The sequence below is a fragment of the Solea solea genome, chromosome 18, assembly GCF_958295425.1.
Source record: "Solea solea chromosome 18, fSolSol10.1, whole genome shotgun sequence".
Classification (NCBI taxonomy): Eukaryota; Metazoa; Chordata; class Actinopteri; order Pleuronectiformes; family Soleidae; genus Solea; species Solea solea.
In genome coordinates this window covers 14,884,371-14,909,471 of record NC_081151.1, presented here as the reverse complement: position 1 = coordinate 14,909,471, position 25,101 = coordinate 14,884,371, and the positions used below count along the sequence as shown (strand labels likewise).

At 32.5% G+C, this 25,101-nt stretch overlaps 1 long non-coding RNA gene across 1 annotated transcript; it reads left to right on the top strand.

Moving 5' to 3' along the window:
- The first annotated feature begins 20,173 nt into the window (after positions 1-20,173).
- LOC131445220 (uncharacterized) lies at positions 20,174-24,843 on the top strand. The gene is made up of 3 exons (XR_009233820.1): positions 20,174-20,441; positions 23,593-23,697; positions 24,247-24,843. It is a non-coding gene; the product is annotated as an uncharacterized LOC131445220 (long non-coding RNA).
- Positions 24,844-25,101: the final 258 nt, after the last annotated feature.

Below are 25,101 nucleotides of genomic sequence, written 5' to 3'. Positions count from 1 at the left end.
TATAGTATGTCGTCCAAAATGAGACAAAAACGTCATAGTATAGTATGTCTTCCAAAATAACTCAAAAATGTCATAGTATAGTATGTCGTCCAAAATGAGACAAAAACGTCATAGTATAGTATGTTGTCCAAAATGAGACAAAAACGTCATAGTATAGTATGTCGTCCAAAATGACACAAAAATGTCATAGTATAGTTTGTCGTCCAAAATTACATAAAAAGGTCATAGTATAGTATGTCGTCCAAAATGAGATAAAAACGTCATAGTATAGTATATCGTCCAAAATCACACAAAAATGTCATAGTATAGTATGTTTTTCAAAATGAGACAAAAACGTCTTAGTATAGTATGTTTTTCAAAATGAGACAAAAATGTCATAGTATAGTATGTCGCCCAAAATAAGATAAAAGTTTTATAGTATAGCATATCGTCCAAAATGAGATAAGAATGTCATAGCATAGTATGTCGTCCAAAATGAGACAAAAATGTCATTGCATAGTGTGTTGTTCAAAATGAGACAAAAATGTCATAGTATAGAATGTCGTCCAAAAGAACTCAATAATGTCATAGTATAGTATGTCGTCCAAACAACTAAAAAATGTCACTATAGTATTTCGTCCAAAATAACTCAAAAATGTCATAGTATAGTATGTCTTCCAAAATGACACAAAAATGTCATAGTATAGTATGTCATCCAAAATGAGACAAAAACGTCATAGTATAGTATGTCGTCCAAAATAACTCAAAAATGTCATAGTATAGTATGTCGTCCAAAATGAGACAAAAACGTCATAGTATAGTATGTTGTCCAAAATGAGACAAAAACGTCATAGTATAGTATGTCGTCCAAAATAACTCAAAAATGTCATAGAATAGTATGTCGTCTAAATGAGACAAAAACGTCATAGTATAGTATGTTGTCAAAAAAGAGACAAAAATGTCATAGTATAGTATGTTGTCCAAAACAACTAAAAAATGTCACTATAGTATATCGTCCAAAATAACTCAAAAATGTCATAGTATAGTATGATGTCCAAAATAACTCAAAAACGTCATAGTATAGTATGTTGTCCAAAATGAGACAAAAACGACATAGTATAGTATATCGTCCAAAATCACACAAAAATGTCATAGTATAGTATGTTTTTCAAAATGAGACAAAAACGTCTTAGTATAGTATGTCGTCCAAAATAACTCAAAAATGTCATAGTATAGTATGTCGTCCAAAATGAGACAAAAACGTCATAGTATAGTATGTTGTCCAAAATGAGACAAAAACGTCATAGTATAGTATGTCGTCCAAAATAACTCAAAAATGTCATAGAATAGTATGTCGTCTAAATGAGACAAAAACGTCATAGTATAGTATGTTGTCAAAAAGAGACAAAAATGTCATAGTATAGTATGTTGTCCAAAACAACTAAAAAATGTCACTATAGTATATCGTCCAAAATAACTCAAAAATGTCATAGTATAGTATGATGTCCAAAATAACTCAAAAACGTCATAGTATAGTATGTTTTTCAAAATGAGACACAAACGTCATCGTATCGTATGTTGTCCAAAATGAGACAAAAACGACATAGTATAGTATATCGTCCAAAATCACACAAAAATGTCATAGTATAGTATGTTTTTCAAAATGAGACAAAAACGTCTTAGTATAGTATGTTTTTCAAAATGATACAAAAATGTCATAGTATAGTATGTCGCCCAAAATAAGATAAAAATTTTATAGTATAGCATATCGTCCAAAATGAGATAAGAATGTCATAGCATAGTATGTCGTCCAAAATGAGACAAAAATGTCATTGCATAGTGTGTTGTTCAAAATGAGACAAAAATGTCATAGTATAGAATGTTGTCCAAAAGAACTCAATAATGTCATAGTATAGTATGTCGTCCAAACAACTAAAAAATGTCACTATAGTATTTCGTCCAAAATAACTCAAAAATGTCGTAGTATAGTATGATGTCCAAAATGAGACAAAAACGTCATAGTATAGTATGTCTTCCAAAATGACACAAAAATGTCATAGTATAGTATGTCGTCCAAAATGAGACAAAAACGTCATAGTATAGTATGTCGTCCAAAATAACTCAAAAATGTCATAGTATAGTATGTCGTCCAAAATGAGACAAAAACGTCATAGTATAGTATGTTGTCCAAAATGAGACAAAAACGTCATAGTATAGTATGTCGTCCAAAATGACACAAAAATGTCATAGTATAGTTTGTCGTCCAAAATTACATAAAAAGGTCATAGTATAGTATGTCGTCCAAAATGAGATAAAAACGTCATAGTATAGTATATCGTCCAAAATCACACAAAAATGTCATAGTATAGTATGTTTTTCAAAATGAGACAAAAACGTCTTAGTATAGTATGTTTTTCAAAATGAGACAAAAATGTCATAGTATAGTATGTCGCCCAAAATAAGATAAAAGTTTTATAGTATAGCATATCGTCCAAAATGAGATAAGAATGTCATAGCATAGTATGTCGTCCAAAATGAGACAAAAATGTCATTGCATAGTGTGTTGTTCAAAATGAGACAAAAATGTCATAGTATAGAATGTCGTCCAAAAGAACTCAATAATGTCATAGTATAGTATGTCGTCCAAACAACTAAAAAATGTCACTATAGTATTTCGTCCAAAATAACTCAAAAATGTCATAGTATAGTATGTCTTCCAAAATGACACAAAAATGTCATAGTATAGTATGTCATCCAAAATGAGACAAAAACGTCATAGTATAGTATGTCGTCCAAAATAACTCAAAAATGTCATAGTATATATAGTATGTCGTCCAAAATGAGACAAAAACGTCATAGTATAGTATGTCGTCCAAAATAACTCAAAAATGTCATAGAATAGTATGTCGTCTAAATGAGACAAAAACGTCATAGTATAGTATGTTGTCAAAAAAGAGACAAAAATGTCATAGTATAGTATGTTGTCCAAAACAACTAAAAAATGTCACTATAGTATATCGTCCAAAATAACTAAAAAATGTCACTATAGTATTTCGTCCAAAATAACTCAAAAATGTCGTAGTATAGTATGATGTCCAAAATGAGACAAAAACGTCATAGTATAGTATGTCTTCCAAAATGACACAAAAATGTCATAGTATAGTATGTCGTCCAAAATGAGACAAAAACGTCATAGTATAGTATGTCTTCCAAAATAACTCAAAAATGTCATAGTATAGTATGTCGTCCAAAATGAGACAAAAACGTCATCGTATCGTATGTTGTCCAAAATGAGACAAAAACGACATAGTATAGTATATCGTCCAAAATCACACAAAAATGTCATAGTATAGTATGTTTTTCAAAATGAGACAAAAACGTCTTAGTATAGTATGTTTTTCAAAATGATACAAAAATGTCATAGTATAGTATGTCGCCCAAAATAAGATAAAAATTTTATAGTATAGCATATCGTCCAAAATGAGATAAGAATGTCATAGCATAGTATGTCGTCCAAAATGAGACAAAAATGTCATTGCATAGTGTGTTGTTCAAAATGAGACAAAAATGTCATAGTATAGAATGTTGTCCAAAAGAACTCAATAATGTCATAGTATAGTATGTCGTCCAAACAACTAAAAAATGTCACTATAGTATTTCGTCCAAAATAACTCAAAAATGTCGTAGTATAGTATGATGTCCAAAATGAGACAAAAACGTCATAGTATAGTATGTCTTCCAAAATGACACAAAAATGTCATAGTATAGTATGTCGTCCAAAATGAGACAAAAACGTCATAGTATAGTATGTCGTCCAAAATAACTCAAAAATGTCATAGTATAGTATGTCGTCCAAAATGAGACAAAAACGTCATAGTATAGTATGTTGTCCAAAATGAGACAAAAACGTCATAGTATAGTATGTCGTCCAAAATGACAGAAAAATGTCATAGTATAGTTTGTCGTCCAAAATTACATAAAAAGGTCATAGTATAGTATGTCGTCCAAAATGAGATAAAAACGTCATAGTATAGTATATCGTCCAAAATCACACAAAAATGTCATAGTATAGTATGTTTTTCAAAATGAGACAAAAACGTCTTAGTATAGTATGTTTTTCAAAATGAGACAAAAATGTCATAGTATAGTATGTCGCCCAAAATAAGATAAAAGTTTTATAGTATAGCATATCGTCCAAAATGAGATAAGAATGTCATAGCATAGTATGTCGTCCAAAATGAGACAAAAATGTCATTGCATAGTGTGTTGTTCAAAATGAGACAAAAATGTCATAGTATAGAATGTCGTCCAAAAGAACTCAATAATGTCATAGTATAGTATGTCGTCCAAACAACTAAAAAATGTCACTATAGTATTTCGTCCAAAATAACTCAAAAATGTCATAGTATAGTATGTCTTCCAAAATGACACAAAAATGTCATAGTATAGTATGTCATCCAAAATGAGACAAAAACGTCATAGTATAGTATGTCGTCCAAAATAACTCAAAAATGTCATAGTATATATAGTATGTCGTCCAAAATGAGACAAAAACGTCATAGTATAGTATGTCGTCCAAAATAACTCAAAAATGTCATAGAATAGTATGTCGTCTAAATGAGACAAAAACGTCATAGTATAGTATGTTGTCAAAAAAGAGACAAAAATGTCATAGTATAGTATGTTGTCCAAAACAACTAAAAAATGTCACTATAGTATATCGTCCAAAATAACTAAAAAATGTCACTATAGTATTTCGTCCAAAATAACTCAAAAATGTCGTAGTATAGTATGATGTCCAAAATGAGACAAAAACGTCATAGTATAGTATGTCTTCCAAAATGACACAAAAATGTCATAGTATAGTATGTCGTCCAAAATGAGACAAAAACGTCATAGTATAGTATGTCTTCCAAAATAACTCAAAAATGTCATAGTATAGTATGTCGTCCAAAATGAGACAAAAACGTCATAGTATAGTATGTTGTCCAAAATGAGACAAAAACGTCATAGTATAGTATGTCGTCCAAAATGACACAAAAATGTCATAGTATAGTTTGTCGTCCAAAATTACATAAAAAGGTCATAGTATAGTATGTCGTCCAAAATGAGATAAAAACGTCATAGTATAGTATATCGTCCAAAATCACACAAAAATGTCATAGTATAGTATGTTTTTCAAAATGAGACAAAAACGTCTTAGTATAGTATGTTTTTCAAAATGAGACAAAAATGTCATAGTATAGTATGTCGCCCAAAATAAGATAAAAGTTTTATAGTATAGCATATCGTCCAAAATGAGATAAGAATGTCATAGCATAGTATGTCGTCCAAAATGAGACAAAAATGTCATTGCATAGTGTGTTGTTCAAAATGAGACAAAAATGTCATAGTATAGAATGTCGTCCAAAAGAACTCAATAATGTCATAGTATAGTATGTCGTCCAAACAACTAAAAAATGTCACTATAGTATTTCGTCCAAAATAACTCAAAAATGTCATAGTATAGTATGTCTTCCAAAATGACACAAAAATGTCATAGTATAGTATGTCATCCAAAATGAGACAAAAACGTCATAGTATAGTATGTCGTCCAAAATAACTCAAAAATGTCATAGTATATATAGTATGTCGTCCAAAATGAGACAAAAACGTCATAGTATAGTATGTTGTCCAAAATGAGACAAAAACGTCATAGTATAGTATGTCGTCCAAAATAACTCAAAAATGTCATAGAATAGTATGTCGTCTAAATGAGACAAAAACGTCATAGTATAGTATGTTGTCAAAAAAGAGACAAAAATGTCATAGTATAGTATGTTGTCCAAAACAACTAAAAAATGTCACTATAGTATATCGTCCAAAATAACTCAAAAATGTCATAGTATAGTATGATGTCCAAAATAACTCAAAAACGTCATAGTATAGTATGTTGTCCAAAATGAGACAAAAACGACATAGTATAGTATATCGTCCAAAATCACACAAAAATGTCATGGTATAGTATGTTTTTCAAAATGAGACAAAAACGTCTTAGTATAGTATGTCGTCCAAAATAACTCAAAAATGTCATAGTATAGTATGTCGTCCAAAATGAGACAAAAACGTCATAGTATAGTATGTTGTCCAAAATGAGACAAAAACGTCATAGTATAGTATGTCGTCCAAAATAACTCAAAAATGTCATAGAATAGTATGTCGTCTAAATGAGACAAAAACGTCATAGTATAGTATGTTGTCAAAAAGAGACAAAAATGTCATAGTATAGTATGTTGTCCAAAACAACTAAAAAATGTCACTATAGTATATCGTCCAAAATAACTCAAAAATGTCATAGTATAGTATGATGTCCAAAATAACTCAAAAACGTCATAGTATAGTATGTTTTTCAAAATGAGACACAAACGTCATCGTATCGTATGTTGTCCAAAATGAGACAAAAACGACATAGTATAGTATATCGTCCAAAATCACACAAAAATGTCATAGTATAGTATGTTTTTCAAAATGAGACAAAAACGTCTTAGTATAGTATGTTTTTCAAAATGATACAAAAATGTCATAGTATAGTATGTCGCCCAAAATAAGATAAAAATTTTATAGTATAGCATATCGTCCAAAATGAGATAAGAATGTCATAGCATAGTATGTCGTCCAAAATGAGACAAAAATGTCATTGCATAGTGTGTTGTTCAAAATGAGACAAAAATGTCATAGTATAGAATGTTGTCCAAAAGAACTCAATAATGTCATAGTATAGTATGTCGTCCAAACAACTAAAAAATGTCACTATAGTATTTCGTCCAAAATAACTCAAAAATGTCGTAGTATAGTATGATGTCCAAAATGAGACAAAAACGTCATAGTATAGTATGTCTTCCAAAATGACACAAAAATGTCATAGTATAGTATGTCGTCCAAAATGAGACAAAAACGTCATAGTATAGTATGTCGTCCAAAATAACTCAAAAATGTCATAGTATAGTATGTCGTCCAAAATGAGACAAAAACGTCATAGTATAGTATGTTGTCCAAAATGAGACAAAAACGTCATAGTATAGTATGTCGTCCAAAATGACACAAAAATGTCATAGTATAGTTTGTCGTCCAAAATTACATAAAAAGGTCATAGTATAGTATGTCGTCCAAAATGAGACAAAAACGTCATAGTATAGTATGTCGTCCAAAATGACACAAAAATGTCATAGTATAGTTTGTCGTCCAAAATAACTCAAAAATGTCATAGTATAGTATGTCGTCCAAAATGAGACAAAAACGTCATAGTATAGTATGTTGTCCAAAATGAGATAAAAACGTCATAGTATAGTATATCGTCCAAAATCACACAAAAATGTCATAGTATAGTATGTTTTTCAAAATGAGACAAAAACGTCTTAGTATAGTATGTTTTTCAAAATGAGACAAAAATGTCATAGTATAGTATGTCGCCCAAAATAAGATAAAAGTTTTATAGTATAGCATATCGTCCAAAATGAGATAAGAATGTCATAGCATAGTATGTCGTCCAAAATGAGACAAAAATGTCATTGCATAGTGTGTTGTTCAAAATGAGACAAAAATGTCATAGTATAGAATGTCGTCCAAAAGAACTCAATAATGTCATAGTATAGTATGTCGTCCAAACAACTAAAAAATGTCACTATAGTATTTCGTCCAAAATAACTCAAAAAGGTCATAGTATAGTATGATGTCCAAAATGAGACAAAAACGTCATAGTATAGTATGTCTTCCAAAATGACACAAAAATGTCATAGTATAGTATGTCATCCAAAATGAGACAAAAACGTCATAGTATAGTATGTCGTCCAAAATAACTCAAAAATGTCATAGAATAGTATGTCGTCTAAATGAGACAAAAACGTCATAGTATAGTATGTTGTCAAAAAAGAGACAAAAATGTCATAGTATAGTATGTTGTCCAAAACAACTAAAAAATGTCACTATAGTATATCGTCCAAAATAACTCAAAAATGTCATAGTATAGTATGATGTCCAAAATAACTCAAAAACGTCATAGTATAGTATGTTGTCCAAAATGAGACAAAAACGACATAGTATAGTATATCGTCCAAAATCACACAAAAATGTCATAGTATAGTATGTTTTTCAAAATGAGACAAAAACGTCTTAGTATAGTATGTCGTCCAAAATAACTCAAAAATGTCATATTATAGTATGTCGTCCAAAATGAGACAAAAACGTCATAGTATAGTATGTTGTCCAAAATGAGACAAAAACGTCATAGTATAGTATGTCGTCCAAAATAACTCAAAAATGTCATAGAATAGTATGTCGTCTAAATGAGACAAAAACGTCATAGTATAGTATGTTGTCAAAAAAGAGACAAAAATGTCATAGTATAGTATGTTGTCCAAAACAACTAAAAAATGTCACTATAGTATATCGTCCAAAATAACTAAAAAATGTCACTATAGTATTTCGTCCAAAATAACTCAAAAATGTCGTAGTATAGTATGATGTCCAAAATGAGACAAAAACGTCATAGTATAGTATGTCTTCCAAAATGACACAAAAATGTCATAGTATAGTATGTCGTCCAAAATGAGACAAAAACGTCATAGTATAGTATGTCGTCCAAAATAACTCAAAAATGTCATAGTATAGTATGTCGTCCAAAATGAGACAAAAACGTCATAGTATAGTATGTTGTCCAAAATGAGACAAAAACGTCATAGTATAGTATGTCGTCCAAAATGACACAAAAATGTCATAGTATAGTTTGTCGTCCAAAATTACATAAAAAGGTCATAGTATAGTATGTCGTCCAAAATGAGATAAAAACGTCATAGTATAGTATATCGTCCAAAATCACACAAAAATGTCATAGTATAGTATGTTTTTCAAAATGAGACAAAAACGTCTTAGTATAGTATGTTTTTCAAAATGAGACAAAAATGTCATAGTATAGTATGTCGCCCAAAATAAGATAAAAGTTTTATAGTATAGCATATCGTCCAAAATGAGATAAGAATGTCATAGCATAGTATGTCGTCCAAAATGAGACAAAAATGTCATTGCATAGTGTGTTGTTCAAAATGAGACAAAAATGTCATAGTATAGAATGTCGTCCAAAAGAACTCAATAATGTCATAGTATAGTATGTCGTCCAAACAACTAAAAAATGTCACTATAGTATTTCGTCCAAAATAACTCAAAAATGTCATAGTATAGTATGTCTTCCAAAATGACACAAAAATGTCATAGTATAGTATGTCATCCAAAATGAGACAAAAACGTCATAGTATAGTATGTCGTCCAAAATAACTCAAAAATGTCATAGTATATATAGTATGTCGTCCAAAATGAGACAAAAACGTCATAGTATAGTATGTTGTCCAAAATGAGACAAAAACGTCATAGTATAGTATGTCGTCCAAAATAACTCAAAAATGTCATAGAATAGTATGTCGTCTAAATGAGACAAAAACGTCATAGTATAGTATGTTGTCAAAAAAGAGACAAAAATGTCATAGTATAGTATGTTGTCCAAAACAACTAAAAAATGTCACTATAGTATATCGTCCAAAATAACTCAAAAATGTCATAGTATAGTATGATGTCCAAAATAACTCAAAAACGTCATAGTATAGTATGTTGTCCAAAATGAGACAAAAACGACATAGTATAGTATATCGTCCAAAATCACACAAAAATGTCATAGTATAGTATGTTTTTCAAAATGAGACAAAAACGTCTTAGTATAGTATGTCGTCCAAAATAACTCAAAAATGTCATAGTATAGTATGTCGTCCAAAATGAGACAAAAACGTCATAGTATAGTATGTTGTCCAAAATGAGACAAAAACGTCATAGTATAGTATGTCGTCCAAAATAACTCAAAAATGTCATAGAATAGTATGTCGTCTAAATGAGACAAAAACGTCATAGTATAGTATGTTGTCAAAAAAGAGACAAAAATGTCATAGTATAGTATGTTGTCCAAAACAACTAAAAAATGTCACTATAGTATATCGTCCAAAATAACTAAAAAATGTCACTATAGTATTTCGTCCAAAATAACTCAAAAATGTCGTAGTATAGTATGATGTCCAAAATGAGACAAAAACGTCATAGTATAGTATGTCTTCCAAAATGACACAAAAATGTCATAGTATAGTATGTCGTCCAAAATGAGACAAAAACGTCATAGTATAGTATGTCTTCCAAAATAACTCAAAAATGTCATAGTATAGTATGTCGTCCAAAATGAGACAAAAACGTCATAGTATAGTATGTCGTCCAAAATGAGACAAAAACGTCATAGTATAGTATGTTGTCCAAAATGAGACAAAAACGTCATAGTATAGTATGTCGTCCAAAATAACTCAAAAATGTCATAGAATAGTATGTCGTCTAAATGAGACAAAAACGTCATAGTATAGTATGTTGTCAAAAAAGAGACAAAAATGTCATAGTATAGTATGTTGTCCAAAACAACTAAAAAATGTCACTATAGTATATCGTCCAAAATAACTCAAAAATGTCATAGTATAGTATGATGTCCAAAATAACTCAAAAACGTCATAGTATAGTATGTTTTTCAAAATGAGACACAAACGTCATCGTATCGTATGTTGTCCAAAATGAGACAAAAACGACATAGTATAGTATATCGTCCAAAATCACACAAAAATGTCATAGTATAGTATGTTTTTCAAAATGAGACAAAAACGTCTTAGTATAGTATGTTTTTCAAAATGATACAAAAATGTCATAGTATAGTATGTCGCCCAAAATAAGATAAGAATGTCATAGCATAGTATGTCGTCCAAAATGAGACAAAAATGTCATTGCATAGTGTGTTGTTCAAAATGAGACAAAAATGTCATAGTATAGAATGTTGTCCAAAAGAACTCAATAATGTCATAGTATAGTATGTCGTCCAAACAACTAAAAAATGTCACTATAGTATTTCGTCCAAAATAACTCAAAAATGTCGTAGTATAGTATGATGTCCAAAATGAGACAAAAACGTCATAGTATAGTATGTCTTCCAAAATGACACAAAAATGTCATAGTATAGTATGTCGTCCAAAATGAGACAAAAACGTCATAGTATAGTATGTCGTCCAAAATAACTCAAAAATGTCATAGTATAGTATGTCGTCCAAAATGAGACAAAAACGTCATAGTATAGTATGTTGTCCAAAATGAGACAAAAACGTCATAGTATAGTATGTCGTCCAAAATGACACAAAAATGTCATAGTATAGTTTGTCGTCCAAAATTACATAAAAAGGTCATAGTATAGTATGTCGTCCAAAATGAGATAAAAACGTCATAGTATAGTATATCGTCCAAAATCACACAAAAATGTCATAGTATAGTATGTTTTTCAAAATGAGACAAAAACGTCTTAGTATAGTATGTTTTTCAAAATGAGACAAAAATGTCATAGTATAGTATGTCGCCCAAAATAAGATAAAAGTTTTATAGTATAGCATATCGTCCAAAATGAGATAAGAATGTCATAGCATAGTATGTCGTCCAAAATGAGACAAAAATGTCATTGCATAGTGTGTTGTTCAAAATGAGACAAAAATGTCATAGTATAGAATGTCGTCCAAAAGAACTCAATAATGTCATATTATAGTATGTCGTCCAAACAACTAAAAAATGTCACTATAGTATTTCGTCCAAAATAACTCAAAAAGGTCATAGTATAGTATGATGTCCAAAATGAGACAAAAACGTCATAGTATAGTATGTCTTCCAAAATGACACAAAAATGTCATAGTATAGTATGTCATCCAAAATGAGACAAAAACGTCATAGTATAGTATGTCGTCCAAAATAACTCAAAAATGTCATAGAATAGTATGTCGTCTAAATGAGACAAAAACGTCATAGTATAGTATGTTGTCAAAAAAGAGACAAAAATGTCATAGTATAGTATGTTGTCCAAAACAACTAAAAAATGTCACTATAGTATATCGTCCAAAATAACTCAAAAATGTCATAGTATAGTATGATGTCCAAAATAACTCAAAAACGTCATAGTATAGTATGTTGTCCAAAATGAGACAAAAACGACATAGTATAGTATATCGTCCAAAATCACACAAAAATGTCATAGTATAGTATGTTTTTCAAAATGAGACAAAAACGTCTTAGTATAGTATGTCGTCCAAAATAACTCAAAAATGTCATAGTATAGTATGTCGTCCAAAATGAGACAAAAACGTCATAGTATAGTATGTTGTCCAAAATGAGACAAAAACGTCATAGTATAGTATGTCGTCCAAAATAACTCAAAAATGTCATAGAATAGTATGTCGTCTAAATGAGACAAAAACGTCATAGTATAGTATGTTGTCAAAAAAGAGACAAAAATGTCATAGTATAGTATGTTGTCCAAAACAACTAAAAAATGTCACTATAGTATATCGTCCAAAATAACTCAAAAATGTCATAGTATAGTATGATGTCCAAAATAACTCAAAAACGTCATAGTATAGTATGTTTTTCAAAATGAGACACAAACGTCATCGTATCGTATGTTGTCCAAAATGAGACAAAAACGACATAGTATAGTATATCGTCCAAAATCACACAAAAATGTCATAGTATAGTATGTTTTTCAAAATGAGACAAAAACGTCTTAGTATAGTATGTTTTTCAAAATGATACAAAAATGTCATAGTATAGTATGTCGCCCAAAATAAGATAAAAATTTTATAGTATAGCATATCGTCCAAAATGAGATAAGAATGTCATAGCATAGTATGTCGTCCAAAATGAGACAAAAATGTCATTGCATAGTGTGTTGTTCAAAATGAGACAAAAATGTCATAGTATAGAATGTTGTCCAAAAGAACTCAATAATGTCATAGTATAGTATGTCGTCCAAACAACTAAAAAATGTCACTATAGTATTTCGTCCAAAATAACTCAAAAATGTCGTAGTATAGTATGATGTCCAAAATGAGACAAAAACGTCATAGTATAGTATGTCTTCCAAAATGACACAAAAATGTCATAGTATAGTATGTCGTCCAAAATGAGACAAAAACGTCATAGTATAGTATGTCGTCCAAAATAACTCAAAAATGTCATAGTATAGTATGTCGTCCAAAATGAGACAAAAACGTCATAGTATAGTATGTTGTCCAAAATGAGACAAAAACGTCATAGTATAGTATGTCGTCCAAAATGACACAAAAATGTCATAGTATAGTTTGTCGTCCAAAATTACATAAAAAGGTCATAGTATAGTATGTCGTCAAAATGAGATAAAAACGTCATAGTATAGTATATCGTCCAAAATCACACAAAAATGTCATAGTATAGTATGTTTTTCAAAATGAGACAAAAACGTCTTAGTATAGTATGTTTTTCAAAATGAGACAAAAATGTCATAGTATAGTATGTCGCCCAAAATAAGATAAAAGTTTTATAGTATAGCATATCGTCCAAAATGAGATAAGAATGTCATAGCATAGTATGTCGTCCAAAATGAGACAAAAATGTCATTGCATAGTGTGTTGTTCAAAATGAGACAAAAATGTCATAGTATAGAATGTCGTCCAAAAGAACTCAATAATGTCATAGTATAGTATGTCGTCCAAACAACTAAAAAATGTCACTATAGTATTTCGTCCAAAATAACTCAAAAATGTCATAGTATAGTATGATGTCCAAAATGAGACAAAAACGTCATAGTATAGTATGTCTTCCAAAATGACACAAAAATGTCATAGTATAGTATGTCATCCAAAATGAGACAAAAACGTCATAGTATAGTATGTCGTCCAAAATAACTCAAAAATGTCATAGTATAGTATGTCGTCCAAAATGAGACAAAAACGTCATAGTATAGTATGTTGTCCAAAATGAGACAAAAACGTCATAGTATAGTATGTCGTCCAAAATAACTCAAAAATGTCATAGAATAGTATGTCGTCTAAATGAGACAAAAACGTCATAGTATAGTATGTTGTCAAAAAAGAGACAAAAATGTCATAGTATAGTATGTTGTCCAAAACAACTAAAAAATGTCACTATAGTATATCGTCCAAAATAACTCAAAAATGTCATAGTATAGTATGATGTCCAAAATAACTCAAAAACGTCATAGTATAGTATGTTGTCCAAAATGAGACAAAAACGACATAGTATAGTATATCGTCCAAAATCACACAAAAATGTCATAGTATAGTATGTTTTTCAAAATGAGACAAAAACGTCTTAGTATAGTATGTCGTCCAAAATAACTCAAAAATGTCATAGTATAGTATGTCGTCCAAAATGAGACAAAAACGTCATAGTATAGTATGTTGTCCAAAATGAGACAAAAACGTCATAGTATAGTATGTCGTCCAAAATAACTCAAAAATGTCATAGAATAGTATGTCGTCTAAATGAGATAAAAACGTCATAGTATAGTATGTTGTCAAAAAAGAGACAAAAATGTCATAGTATAGTATGTTGTCCAAAACAACTAAAAAATGTCACTATAGTATATCGTCCAAAATAACTCAAAAATGTCATAGTATAGTATGATGTCCAAAATAACTCAAAAACGTCATAGTATAGTATGTTTTTCAAAATGAGACACAAACGTCATCGTATCGTATGTTGTCCAAAATGAGACAAAAACGACATAGTATAGTATATCGTCCAAAATCACACAAAAATGTCATAGTATAGTATGTTTTTCAAAATGAGACAAAAACGTCTTAGTATAGTATGTTTTTCAAAATGATACAAAAATGTCATAGTATAGTATGTCGCCCAAAATAAGATAAAAATTTTATAGTATAGCATATCGTCCAAAATGAGATAAGAATGTCATAGCATAGTATGTCGTCCAAAATGAGACAAAAATGTCATTGCATAGTGTGTTGTTCAAAATGAGACAAAAATGTCATAGTATAGAATGTTGTCCAAAAGAACTCAATAATGTCATAGTATAGTATGTCGTCCAAACAACTAAAAAATGTCACTATAGTATTTCGTCCAAAATAACTCAAAAATGTCGTAGTAAAGTAAGATGTCCAAAATGAGACAAAAACGTCATAGTATAGTATGTCGTCCAAAATAACTCAAAAATGTCATAGTATAGTATGTTGTCCAAAATGAGACAAAAACGTCATAGTATAGTATGTTGTCCAAAATGAGACAAAAACGTCATAGTATAGTATGTCGTCCAAAATGACACAAAAATGTCATAGTATAGTTTGTCGTCCAAAATTACATAAAAAGGTCATAGTATAGTATGTCGTCCAAAATGAGATAAAAACGTCATAGTATAGTATATCGTCCAAAATCACACAAAAATGTCATAGTATAGTATGTTTTTCAAAATGAGACAAAAACGTCTTAGTATAGTATGTTTTTCAAAATGAGACAAAAATGTCATAGTATAGTATGTCGCCCAAAATAAGATAAAAGTTTTATAGTATAGCATATCGTCCAAAATGAGATAAGAATGTCATAGCATAGTATGTCGTCCAAAATGAGACAAAAATGTCATTGCATAGTGTGTTGTTCAAAATGAGACAAAAATGTCATAGTATAGAATGTCGTCCAAAAGAACTCAATAATGTCATAGTATAGTATGTCGTCCAAACAACTAAAAAATGTCACTATAGTATTTCGTCCAAAATAACTCAAAAATGTCATAGTATAGTATGATGTCCAAAATGAGACAAAAACGTCATAGTATAGTATGTCTTCCAAAATGACACAAAAATGTCATAGTATAGTATGTCATCCAAAATGAGACAAAAACGTCATAGTATAGTATGTTTTTCAAAATGAGACAAAAATGTCATAGTATAGTATGTCGCCCAAAATAAGATAAAAATTTTATAGTATAGAATATCGTCCAAAATGAGATAAGAATGTCATTGCATAGTGTGTCGTTCAAAATGAGACAAAAACGTCATAGTATAGTATGTCGTCCAAAACAACTCAATAATGTCATAGTATAGTTTGTCGTCCAAAATTACATAAAAAGGTCATAGTATAGTATGTCGTCCAAAATGAGATAAAAACGTCATAGTATAGTATGTCGTCCAAAATAACTCAAAAATGTCATAGAATAGTATGTCGTCTAAATGAGACAAAAACGTCATAGTATAGTATGTTGTCAAAAAAGAGACAAAAATGTCATAGTATAGCATGTCGTCTAAAATACTTCTGTACCCTCAGTATTTGATTTTGCAATGATTTCACTGTGTGGATGTGTTTTTTCCTTTTGGTGTCTTTTTGTGTGCGCATTATGCTGAGATAAGGCTATATTTTGTATTTTTATCTTTTTTCTACTGTCCTATAATATAAAACTCACGAATGAAGTTAACAACTTATATTATATACTTATGTACCCTCAGTGTTTGAATTTGTAATTTTTTCACTGTTTGGTTATGTTTTCCTATTGGTGTCTTTCTGTGTGCGCATTACACTGAGATAAGGCTATTTCCGGGACGCGGCACGGGACTGGTGTCGTTCCGCTTGTCTTAGGACCCCAAACGACATATGAAAAATTCACACTCTTGCGACCTGTAGCAATGTAGTTCCCTCCAAAACCTCCACTCTGGCCAAAGGGTCTAAGACTGTATAGAGTCTGACACGACCTGATTTTCAGTTTTTGGACACAGGACAAACAGTCCTTTGGGCTTTTCCCCCCCGGATTATTGTTTAGTGGCTCCGGAGGATCCTCTGTTCCGAATATGGAGCCCCCAGGTCAAAGGTCTCCACGTAGCGGAACAAAAAGACAGTCTGTAAAATTCAAAAAGTAAAAAAGGTGTGAGACTGTCTTTTCTTTAATAATTCCTAAAGGCAATGAGCCAGGATGCTGATTTCTCCGTATGCGTATCAGGGATTGAGGCTGATCCAGGGTTCCGAGTTTCAGACCTGTGCAACCTTCAGAAAGGTCAAAGGTCAGCAGTTCGGGTGTGTTTTTTGTAATTATTTGTAAAGGCATTAAGCCAGGAGTCTGATTTTTCCGTATGTGTATCAGGGAGTAAGAGTGATCCAGGGTGCCGAGTTTCAGACCTGTGCAACCTTCAGAAAGGTCAAAGGTCAGCCGTTCGGGTGTGTTTTTTGTAATAATTCCTAAAGGCATTGAGCCAGGAGTCTGATTTTTCAGTATGTGTATCAGGGAGTAAGAGTGATCCAGGGTGCCGAGTTTCAGACCTGTGCAGCTTTTGGAAAGGTCAAAGGTCAGCCGTTCAGGTGTGTTTTTTGTAATAATTCCTAAAGGCTTTGAGCCAGGAGTCTGATTTTTCAGTATGTGTATCAGGGACTGAGGCTGATCCAGGGTGCTGAGTTTCAGACCTGTGCAACCTTCGGAAAGGTCAAAGGTCAGCCGTTCGGGTGTGTTTTTTGTAATAATTCCTAAAGGCATTAAGCCAGGAGTGTGATTTTTCCGTATGTGTATCAGGGACTAAGGCTGATCTAGGGTGCCGAGTTTTAGACCCGTGTAACCTTCAGAAAGGTCAAAGGTCAGCCGTTCGGGTGTGTTTTTTGTAATAATTCCTAAAGGCATTAAGCCAGGAGTCAGATTTTTCCGTATGTGTATCAGGGACTTAGGCTGATCTAGGGTGCCGAGTTTCAGACCTGTGCAACCTTTGGAAAGGTCAAAGGTCAGCCTGAAATTGCACCAAATATTGTTCTAGAGGACTTTATTTATATTTTTTCAAACGTAAAAAAGGCGGGAAACTGTATTTTCTTCAATAATTAATAAAGGCATTGAGCCAGGGGTCTGATTTTTCAGTATGTGTAGTAGAGACTAAGGCTGATCGAGGGTATTTCAATCTTTTTTCTACTGTCCTATAATATAAAACTCACAAATGAAGTTAACACCTTATAAGATATATTTATGTAGCCTCAGTATTTGAATTTGTAATTTTTCCACTGTTTGGTTATGTTTTCCTATTGGTGTCCTTCTGTGTGCACATTAAGGTGAGATAAGGCTGTTTACTGATTTTTTCTTTTTTCTACTGTCCCACAATATTAACCTCACAAATTAAGTTAACATCATATAAGATATATTTATGTACCCTCAGTGTTTGATTTTGCAATGATTTCACTGTTCGGATGTGTTTTTCTATTACTGTCTTTTTGTGTGCGCATTCAGCTGAGGTAAGGCTGTTTACTGATTTTTTTCATTTTTCTACTGTCCCATAATATAAAGCTCACAAATGAAGTTAACATCTTAAAAGATATACTTCTGTTCCCTCAGTGTTTGATTTTGCAACGATTTCACAGTTGGGATGTGTTTTTCTATTGGTGTTTGTTTGTGTGCGCATTATGCTGAGATAAGGCTGTTTTCGGATGTTTTTCTTTTTTCTACTCTCCCATAATATATACTTCACAAATGAAGTTAACATCTTATGATATACTTCTGTACCCTCAGTGTTTGATTTTGCAATGATTTCACAGTTTGGATGGGTTTTTCTATTGGTGTCTGTTTGTGTGCGTATTCAGCTGAGCTAAGGCTGTTTCCTGATTTTTTTAATTTTTCTACTGTCCCAAAATATAAACCTCACAAATGAAGTATGTTGTCCAAAATCACTCAATAATGTCATAGTATAGTATGACATCCAAAACAACTAAAAAATGTCAGTATAGTATATTGTCCAAAATAACTCAAAAATGTCATAGTATAGTATGTTGTCCAAAACAACTAAAAAATGTCACTATAGTATATCGTCCAAAATAACTCAAAAATGTCATAGTATAGTATGATGTCCAAAATGAGACAAAAACGTCATAGTATAGTATGTTTTTCAAAATGAGACACAAATGTCATAGTATCGTATGTTGTCAAAAATGAGACAAAAACGTCATACTATAGTATGTCGTCCAAAATGGGACAAAATGTCATAGTATACTATGTTAACATGTTCCTGTTCGGACATACATCTACCTTATGCTTGATTTGATGTCATTATTTGTCATGTAATCACTATAATGTGATAGGCTTGGGGTTAGTTTTGATTTATAATTAATATATAATCAGTACATTGTGACTGATGGTTGATGAGGTCGAGGGTTTCAGCGTCTCAGGCTGTGTCTTGACCGTCAGGATGAATTGAGCCCCAAACAAAGTGTATTGTGTTTACCTATAATTGCAACCGAAAGTCAAAAATATTCACATTTAAGAAGCTGAAAAATGACAGAAACTAGAAAATATTCAACAATTATTTTACATGTAATCACTATAATGTGATATAATTGTTATATAATAAATTAAACTGACATATAATTTGAACATTTATTTTTCAGTATGTTGTAATCGCATCCGATAGGACTTTTTTTTGAAAACCAGAAATAAGACTGCTTGGTTATGGCAGTTTAAGTAAAATGGACAAAAAAGGGTTGAAGGGAGGCCAGGTTACTCCAAAAGTATACATTAAAAGTACTTCACATTACTAGCATATGAAGTACAAGAGGTACTGAATCCAGTGAAAGTAAAATCATAAACTACTGATAAAAAAGTTTTACTTCATCAAAAATGATTACCCTATTGTTTGTTGCAAAAAATTGAACTTTGACCCTATATTCCTCCAAAACGTATACAGTAAAAGTACTCCATACTACTAGTATATGAAGTATAAGTTCAGAGTTCAGTGAAAGTGAAATCATACACTACTAATACAAATTATGGATTTTAAACTTCATCAAAAACGGTAGATCACACAGGTCAAACAAACATCTACCTTATGTTTGATTTGATGTAATTATTTTACATGTAATCACTATAATATGATAGGGCTAGGGTTAGTTTTGATAAATTATTTAACCTTTTTCTTTTTCAGTACATTGTGACTGATGTTGATGAGGTGGAGGTCTTCAGCTTCTGATGCTGTGTCTTTGACAGTCAGGATGAATTGAGCCCCAAACAAAGTGAAACATTGTGTTTACCTGTAATTGCACCTGTGTAAACAAAACCAGACTTTTGTTTGGGTTCACTTAGAGGGCAAGTCTTTGAAGTCCCTCAAGATGCCTGTTGTTTTTTTTACTCAAAGGAGTGAATGTGTGTATGAGCCTCTTTGTAGATGTAGGTGTGTGTGTATCATGTCGATTTGAACTTGATGTGAGAACAAGAAGTGTCTGGAGTTGCACACACACGCACTCACACACACGCACTCACACACACGCACTCACACACACGCACGCACACACAAACACGCACACACACGTATGGTGAAAAAAAGGGGCGTTTATTTCAACGACTACTGTAGCTTTAAGAGAATTATCGACCATCATCACACTCCAGCCAAGCAACGTAGTTCCCCACCACAGCAGCAGCGGATTAATATCCAAAACGTTAACAGGTTAGTGTCTGCTCAGCAGGTGGATGAACATGTAATGGAGTTGCAGCATCAGTCGCTGACCAAGGAATTACTGGGGAAGTTGGTGGTAGAGGGAGGCTATTGACATGTCACAGGAAGATGCTCAAAAATGTAGAGGTAAGTGAAATTTTACATTATTATAATGAGCTAAACAGCAGGGCAGGTGGCTAAAGAGTTGTTGCTAAAATGTGTTCGTTAATTAGGGTAACTACGTCTTTTCACTCATTGAAAACACATACATACATAAATACATACATACACATGTATTTAAACACACACACGAATTAATCGAAATATAGTTAATAATAAATTATGCACATGTAAATGTTGCGTGCGAAAGTTTAGTGTTTAAATACAGTCAGTATCCTATCTCTGAGATATCTCTGAGATGGTGTTGTGTGCGACGTTACACGGGAGCCAGACTTTCTGTCTGAACAGTTCCACCGTGAGAACCGATGTCCTCTCACCCGGACCCGCAGCTGCAAAGCTCCCGTCTCCGCGGAACCGCTTGCTGTGTTTCGGCTGCGTCTTCGGTTGTGAGGACTGTGGGTCACATTGCTGATCTGTTCAGAGAGCTTCGCTGCTGCCTACAGTATTTAGTTGATGACAACCCTTATCCTTAAACCTCAGGCTTCATTATGATTAATTTCCACTGTGTTAGTGCATATGGCACACTTTCTTGTAAGAAGGTCTCTTGGCAAATTGGAATTCAAATGAAAACATTTTATGAATAGAACACTGAACATTGTTTTCACCATACACTTGAGTATATGGCAGGGATGTTCACTCCCAAGAATTGTTGTCATAAAAGATTAATACTTTTGTCCTCCTCCATCAGTCCTCCTCAAAACTTCCAAATATTCAATCATTTCCATATTACAAATGTCCTCTTTTCAAATTAAGAGGGGAGGGAATACATGTTTTATCTGATGCTACACAAAACTAACAATGCTTCAAAGTTAATATTGTGGGTAATCTTTGACATATTCAAGGCTGATTAAAAAAAAAATCTCCCAGCCACCCATCATTTGTCATATCTGTTGCCAGTACAACCCATGAAATGCTCATTTATACTTGTCATAAAGTCACTGCAGCTCTGACCTTGTAACCTAAATATGTTTCTGCTTCAAAATCACTTTGTTTCATACATGAGGCTAATGTCTGGCAGATTATACCAATCTTAGCCAATCTTCATCACTAAGTTTTATGTTAAATCCTGATTCCCATCTTTTTTTATGTATTTTGTAGCAATTTTTTATATAGTCCCAATATAATTCTAATTGTGGTTTCTTTGTATGCGTTGATTATGATGATCTGGATCACACTATTCACTTCTCAGGAGGGGTCCATACTGATCTCTTTCATATAGTAGTCTCTAAATTGCAGGAATCCACAGAATTCATGATTGATTATCTAGATCCTTTTTTTCTGTCATATTTTGGAAACTCTCCAGCTGTCCATCTTTCACCGAAAACACACCATGCTGTGATTCCCTTGGTTTGTCCACTGTTTCAATCCTATATCGTACCTAGTCGGTGTAAAATTGCTATCATATGCTATTATAATATCATATGCCAATTCAATAAATTAGTGTCTTTCTGTATCTTATATTTTTTTTATTATGCTGAACCATATTTTGTATGTGAACATCGTGATTGTGTCTATTTGGTTTTGAATCTTCTTGTATGTTTCTTTATCCCCAATTATATTCTGTACTGGGTTTTCTCCAAACTCTTTTTCTATTTCATTTCACTGTGTTTCATCTCAATTGGGCCGCATGGTAGCATTCCTTTAATTTTGGAAGTCCCATCCCTCCTTCTTTTGGCAGCTGGAGAGTTTCCAGTCTTATTCTGGGTCTTTTGCCACCCCAAATAAACTTTGATATAATTTTATTCCAGCTCATAAATTGGGGTTTGGGGGGTCTCTACTGGTAGGGCTTGGAATAGGTATAAGGGTCAGGGTCAGCGAGTCGGCAGCACCCCGCTGCACCCGCAGGCTGTAGCAGAGAGCCCCCCTTACAGCAACAACTTTGGCTCTTTCACTCTTCTTCTGAATTCCCCGCTCCAGAGCCTGATGATGATCATGAAACACCTTTTGTAGAGGTAGAGAAAAATAAAATAAAAGCTTGTAGTATAAGTTATAAAATGACGACAAACCCACACCATAGCTTCCCCCCAAACATTTATGACCTTCCCCAAAGTTTCATCTTGGAATGCCCGTGGCATCCAATCAAATTCTTTTAGAGCCCAACAAATTACGTTTTTGTTGAAAACTGACTTTGACATATTATGTTGTCAAGAACTGAGACGGAACACAAGTAAAGAGTAAAGGTATCCAGCATGTGGAACAAAGGTCTAAGTGTATTTCTATTGACGAAAGTAAAGCTGATGGTGGGATATTTTTTAAAACTGGTGATGTCACTATTATTCATAAAACGATTTAATTCCTAATTTAATTCCTTGTAGATTGCTCATGTTGGATTGTTTTTACTGACTAGAAAATACGAATGATAAACGTGTACACCTCTCATGAGAGAACAAACATTTTTCAACTTTTTAAAAGACTTAAAGAACCGCTATTGGTCGGATACAAAATTATTTTATGTGGCGACTTTAACACTGTCATCGATGTAAACGACAGAGTGAGTTCTAAAGTCTTGAAACTCAGCTCTGACGGTAATCGCGTGAATTTGAGTCCCGGCAAATTAAAGTAGGCACAAGCACCATGACGTCCAATCTGAAGCAGCATCCTGCAATTTGTCTTCTTATGTCATCACTTTTTTTTAAAGGATGTATGTTACAGTATTTTAAATAAAATAGACATAATGGAAATATATTGGTACAAAATATGAAGGAAATTTCATCATCTCCAGAAAAGAGCATGATATTTTGTATTTTAAATATGTATTTTTTTTAATAAATTTATCAGAAATACTTCCCATCCCTGCTTAGAGACATTACGTGAAGGTTGAAAATTGTGTCGCTTTAAATAAAACCCATAACGTGAGATGTATGTGTATGTATAGAAAATGCACTCAGTTTCTCAGTTGAAGCACAAGAATCTGGATCTTTACAAAACAAATGTTATCTATCCGCAATTCCTATACTCCTATTCCAAATATGTTTGTGATTTAAACAGCATTTGTCTAGTGTAACATTAGTGATACTTTTGCAGTAGTATATTTATTGTGAGACACAATTATACATTTTTCCCAAATCTGTCCATGCCTCATCCATCTCTTCCTCTCCCTTCTTGTCCTCCTCCTCAGCACATGGAGAAGATCTCTATGCTGGCTTTCCATCCAGTTAAGATGCACAGCTGCTATGAGAAGGTGGTGAACCTGAGCCTTGAGGGTCTGCATCAACAGTTTGACGTGAGCAGCCCCTCAGTGTTTGTCCAAAGGGCCCAGATCCCCATGAGAGAGGTGAAACCTCAACTACTGACTAACCAGTCTAATATAGACTGGTTGGTGGTGGTTAACTGGTTAACACAATGGGAAGTTTCTATGAGAGCTAATCATTTTATTGACACTCATTTTATTTCTTGATCATTTTCCTACACTGTAGCTCCTGTTTGACTAGAGTTTGTCAAATAGTTGGATGATGAGGTTCTGACTGTGGCATTGATCAAGGACACAGTAGTACTAAAGGCAAACATCTTTTGGCGGTTCGATAACTCAGTGGACAGTTAAATAGATATAGTTGTCTACAGACATGCCACAATACAGACTGTGGGACTGGGTGTAGTACATTATCATATATTATCATTATTTCACGGGATATTCCTATATGAGTCAGTTTGTCTGGTGTTACATGCATGTATGTCACAAAACTACAGATTATGTTTTACTTTAGCTTGTTCATTTTTTCAACTTTTTGGCATAATAAGACACTTTTGTGTGCATGTGTCTGTGTGCCACCAGCAAATGGACAATGCTGTGTAGATGTTTGAGCAGATCCTTCATCAGAGTCTCGAGTCTCAGGGTACAGAGGAGCTGTGTAAGATCATCCAGCACTGCCAGGACAGAGTCATTAAGGTAATACCCAAAGAAAACAGGCTTGTGCATCAAATTCTTGCATAACATCCACATTAATATCTCATAATATTACATCTGGCATACTCCAGCCCTGGGAGTGAAACTTTTGGTCTGGCCTTGTTTTAGTGTAAAAGAAAATTCAGGGTTTTGTTTCACTTCAGATGAGCACAAATTAAGACGTCAGGAAACGTAAGTGACTGCCACTGCCTGTGTCACTCCTACACAAGGTGTAGCTATTGTAAAACAAGATGTGAGTCAGTATATGAAATCAGTGTTTTTCTCTTTCTCGTTCTTAAATATGATGTCATCATCCCAGTTTCTTGAATGTCTAATGAACTAAACATCATTTAGCGAGATAACCACGTCCTGTGCCAAATTAATAAAATGCACATGGAAAGAGTGACACCACTATTGTTCATGAAAGATTGCACCAAAACAACTCAAAATGAAGTAAACTTATTTCAATTGTACCGGTTTTCTTAACAGTTGACCTTTCACAATGGCAGCATTCAGTGTTTTTTTTTGTTGTTTTTTTCTGGAGCCTTTATTATCAAACCTCTTACTGACCTAAATGACGGTGGTCTAATAATGACCACAGTAGGCATGAATCATTGTAAAATTGATTACAGTCAAAATAATATAAGATGTAGCTACTTGTTTGAATGACATACAGCATAATATTTTCATGGGGGTTAATGCAATTATTTACCAATCAGAGTGACAGCTGACCAAATGGAATCA